Source organism: Trachypithecus francoisi, unplaced genomic scaffold (assembly GCF_009764315.1).
Source record: "Trachypithecus francoisi isolate TF-2019V2 unplaced genomic scaffold, Tfra_2.0 Lachesis_group16, whole genome shotgun sequence".
Lineage (NCBI taxonomy): Eukaryota > Metazoa > Chordata > Mammalia > Primates > Cercopithecidae > Trachypithecus > Trachypithecus francoisi.
In genome coordinates this window covers 39,506,201-39,511,240 of record NW_022681461.1, presented here as the reverse complement: position 1 = coordinate 39,511,240, position 5,040 = coordinate 39,506,201, and the positions used below count along the sequence as shown (strand labels likewise).

At 32.9% G+C, this 5,040-nt stretch overlaps 1 long non-coding RNA gene across 1 annotated transcript; it reads right to left on the bottom strand.

The window, feature by feature from the left end:
- Window positions 1-287: 287 nt before the first annotated feature.
- On the bottom strand, window positions 288-4,684 carry LOC117098574. Its single transcript, XR_004443472.1, has 3 exons — window positions 4,488-4,684; window positions 3,441-3,565; window positions 288-362 (listed from the first exon to the last, which is right to left on the bottom strand). It is a non-coding gene; the product is annotated as an uncharacterized LOC117098574 (long non-coding RNA).
- Window positions 4,685-5,040: the final 356 nt, after the last annotated feature.

The window sequence follows — 5,040 nt, the reverse complement described above, 5'->3', positions numbered from 1 at the left end:
AAAAAAAACAAAACACACACACACACACGCTACATTTCTGATGATGTACATTTTAACATTGGAATGCAGCAATGTAGTCATAGTTCTTGTTCCATTGCCCCAGTAAGAGACCTCAGTTAAGATAGGCACCCACAAACTTCTACTGAGATAGTGAAACACTAAACATAATCTACATCTCTTGTTTGCTCTTGTATATTGTAAAACTACGATGTCAGGATCTTTCTGATATTTCATTAAAATACTTCAAGTTCATTAACATATGAGCTTCTTTTTAAAAGGTAAATTCCTTTTTTATTTGATTTTTTTATGTTTTTACCTTTAATAATCGCATGTATTAGTTTGAGAGGAAAACCAGTTTCTTCCTGAAAGAAAAGAGAAAAAAAAGGCATTTATAAATGTAAAATTTTGTTTTCCCCTCACAGACATCATTGGTATACCAGGCAGAGATCCTAGACATCAAGAAGGCACCAGCTACAATTATATTTATTTGTCAGATGCCTTATTAAAACAGTACTAACTCTGCTGGCCATGAAGTTTTATCTATTTGGGATGCTCATTATGATAAGTTAAAATTTCACTGATATATTTAAAAATGAGAAAATGCAGAAAAACTGTTGTTGGAATTACTATCCCATTAATTTAAGAAAAGAAATAATTATTTCTGAATTGTAGATACTGAAACAATCTATTGAAAAAACACAGTTTCTTCAATTCTGCAGCTATATTGAGAGTGATTTAAAAATTTGTGTTTTTTATAAGAGTTTGATATTTTTTACTACCAATGAGGATTATCACTGAATGGTTTACTGACTTACTGACTTGCTGTTTTTGTTGTTGTTGTTGTTGTTGTTTATCAAAATGTCCAGTTAAGTGATGGTGAAAGCAACATTAGTATTTTCCCCAAATTACTCCAATAGTATACCACCAACATTTTCAGTGATTTAGTGTATCTTTTTCTACTTGCATAATGCTTACATATCTAGCAATACATTTGCCTAATTATAGATTTTTAAAATTATAATAAACCGATATGGATATGCTGCAAAATATGTCTTAGACAGTTTTTGCAGAATCAGATTAAAATATTTTGTGGAACTAGGTTTTCCAAGGAAATTCCATGTAGTTCAATAATAGTAAATTTGATCATCTTACCATGCTTAAAATTAATATAATTAGTATAGTGTTTGGTACTCTGAAAATATCTCAAATTGTATGCATTATTAATGTAATGCAAAAGAAAATGTGTATGAGAAAGTGACAATGAATAAACAATGGTGAGTTTGTTTCCTTAGAATGTTTTTGTAGGGGAGGGAGAGGTTGCCAGCATGTGTTAGAGGTCAACAGAGAATTTATGGAGAAAAAGCTGATAGGTGTATTCATTCAAAAAGCATTTACTGAGCTCCAACTATAAGCTAGGTGCTGTTCTGGATACTGGATATGGAGAGTTCAATTTTTTTTTTAAAGTTCCTAGCATCCTGGGCTTTGTGTGATATGAGTTACTATATGGCTAAGCTTTCCCACAAAACGTTTCTGAACATATATTTGTAAGAGTTCCCTAGGCTATAGAGCAGAGATGTACAAAGTGGAGATTATCCACATGTTAGAACAACAAGGTATTTCATTTTTGGAACCCAGAGATTAAGTTTGGGTTATGTGGCTAATTTAGGAACAAATTATTGCTTAATATAAAATAGTGCATTAACTTCAAATCTAAGGAGGCAGGGAGCAAGTTATAATTACGTGCCCTTTTGACCTAAGGACATCTTAGTTCATACAATTGCCAAGAATACAAAATATGGACATAATTGGATGAAAAATGAGGGAAACAACAGGATTCCTATCAACCCACAGGAATCTTGATCTCAAACATTTCCATTACATTATGCATATTTCAGGAGTAAAATAAAAGCAATTTTAAACTGAGTTTAAATTATCATATTGGACCAATAGGAGTCCTGGACTGGACTGTTACTGCACTAATTCAAGGAGATGAAAGACAGTATTCAAATAAACTAGACTACACCTTAAGCAACTTGCGTTGCAATTAAGCAATTGGTGCTAAATAAATTCAATTTGAAATTCATAAGATGAAACAATTTTTTTCTCAATACCCACCAACTCGCCATATATCCTTAAATTTTGAAAATTATCCAACCTGACTCCATTCTCATATAAACAGAACAATAACCTTTATCTGTTATCATTATAGTCTTCTGATTGTGAGCACTGCTTGTCTAAGTTTTGTGCCAACATGTATCCTGGTGGAAATGCCTTAAAGAGCATCCTTCTGATTTATAGACAATAGACAAAAGAACTTGCAGGGGTCTGGTCAATTTCTTAAGCCACAGTTAATCAGTATCCTTCCGTTCGCTGAATTTAACCTCTAATAGTTAGCTGAAATGTGTCCTCCAACAGCGAAAATTATTACCCTATAAACTCAAAACAATTATTGACCAATCAGTTAATAAAATGAATTGTCAGAATTGCAGGTAAAACTGCTTTTCTTAGTCCAACAAAAGTTTTGTTTGCTTACTCTCCAATGGTCACAGAAATATGTTCCCTTTATGTACTTTGGTAAACTTGCCTTGGTACAGATTATTTAAAATTAACAACCAAAGAGGTATAATAAGAGTCACAGTGAGATTAGTATGCTTTATAAACTCAGAACAGGTTATAGAAGGGCAGCCTTTGACAAAAGGAAAATCCCATTGGAGTTTAGGTACAGTGCATTTCCTTTCCTGTTTTATATTGAAAGATACTTTTTTTTTTTTTTTTAATCCTCTTTAGCTTGCTTGTATTATACCTGGTGCAGGATAGAGAAAAGTGGGTCGGCTTAAAGCTAGTAGCTTTTCTTCATCAGAGAGGACTTATATGCATGCAAGCATTTTCCTTTCTAACAATGTATACCGGGTACTCACCGTTTAAAAATTGCATTTATATTTGTCACTAAAAAGACCTCTAAAATCAAAGTTGTTACATGATGGAAGTGCCTAATATTTACTTTTGATATAAGATGACTTTTAAATCAGTGTCTGATTCTTTTTTCCTTCTCAAATGCAAAAATAAATAAATAAAAAACAGTTGAGTGTCTATTTATAACATCTTTCTAATTTAAATACGTTCTAAACTCTTAGTATAGAACAAGGAGATTAGTACTTGGACAGTTGTCAAAAAGCTCAAGTAATCATTTATCTCCTTTAGAGATGTAAATGCTTGTGTTGCATATCCCTTAAGAAATGTTCATTGAATTTTGAGTGGCTATTGTTTTACAAGCTTTAAATTGCTTGTTATATGTACTGCTGTCAGCTAGAGTTGTGGAGGAGCTCTTTTATTGACCCTTAAACACCTTTCAACATTACATAAATTGAGCAAATATAATTAAATACCAAATATTGATAAAATATCATTCAATCAGTCAAAATACATTATCAGGTATTTACCATGTGCTGACAGAGCTACGAAGTATCAAACAAGTGGTTTCTGTCTTCAAGGAACCCATGGTCTATAGACAATGATCCTTCCTTTGTTCATCTATTCAATTTCAAACGGTTCTCTCTTTACAGACCTATGATTCATTAGTTATAAATCATTAAAGGGTCTTTTAAAATCATTTAATTATTGCCCCTTGGCTTTTGCCCTTTTTTTCCAAGGAACCTGTGATTTAGGATCACACTAGTCCCTTTTCTTTCCAAATGGCTGAGTTCATATACATTTAAGAAATGTTAAATAAAGATTTTTGCAAAACTGGGGAATATCTTAAATATTTTATTTTTTTAAAGACAAGATCTTGCTTTGTCCCCAGGATGGAGCACGGTGACTCAATCAGCTCACTGCAGGCTGGAATTCCTTGACTCAAGCCATCCCTCTGCCTCAGCCTCTGGAGTAGCTGGTACTACAAGTGCACCACCCCGCCTGTCTAATCAAACATTTTATAAAACAAATGGGCATTAAGATAATCCCAAAAGAGTGTGGTATGCAGGACTTCCAAAATGTATTTCACTTTGGAAACTTTATTTTACTTATTGTGATGGGAATCTCTTCTGGAATTGAATATTTTATTTTGTTTTTCTTTTGACAAGAATGTCAAATGACTCATCCACCTTTAGGAATAGTTGAGAATGAAAATTTGTAGACTGAAAGGAATTACTTTTTGTACTTTGAAGCAGGTTTAATCCTTATCCTTTTTCTCTGTTTCTTTTTCTGTTGTCTTCATAATTAATCAAAGTTCAAAATGAAAACTCTCCACTTAGTCTCCCTCCGTCTGGATTCCCTTTAGATGACTACTTCATCTTCCTTGCTTTGTCCTTTTGTTAAGGCCTCAAACTCTTATGTTACTTTTAACTCTTTATTTATGTTCATTGGGGCATCATTTTATTTCCAACTTTTTATTGAAGCCTAACCTTCCTCTAATGCCCACCCCGCTTCTTTACTGTTGGTAGATAGTTTGGTCTCTTGTGGATTTTAGCATTAGCAAATGTATGCTTTACCTTGGTTCTCATTAGTGTTTATGGAATATTGAACTGACAGCACGTAGCTTATGACTGTTCCTTATCCGCCCCCAGGGAAACACAGTGTCATTCTTTCAAAAGTTATGCTTAGTTTCATTTTTAGAAGTCTTTGGCGTGGCCTTTAGAGTCCCTTTCTCCCCTTAGTACTTCAAAAGATTGTGGGTAACTTCAGTATCCTCTGAATGATCCATTCTGAACTCTCAAGACTTTCAAATTCCAGTGGTCTTCAATTCTATTCTATTGATTAACTCATTTAAAGAGCTACATTCTATAATTGCTCTTACTATAAGATCTTTAATTTTTAAGTTTAAATCTCCTTCCAAAACATATATCTCAACCTAATATATTAGCATTTAATGTACTCTTCAACCTCACTACAAACCCATCTCATTTATTTCCTATATGGAAGTTAATTGCATTTATTTTTAAAATATATAAATTGGAGGGAAACTCCTGGTCAAATGACTTTTAAAATATGTAGATGAGGTCTATAAGTTTTGATTCTGCAGTCATTCCCATAATAATAAGAGGA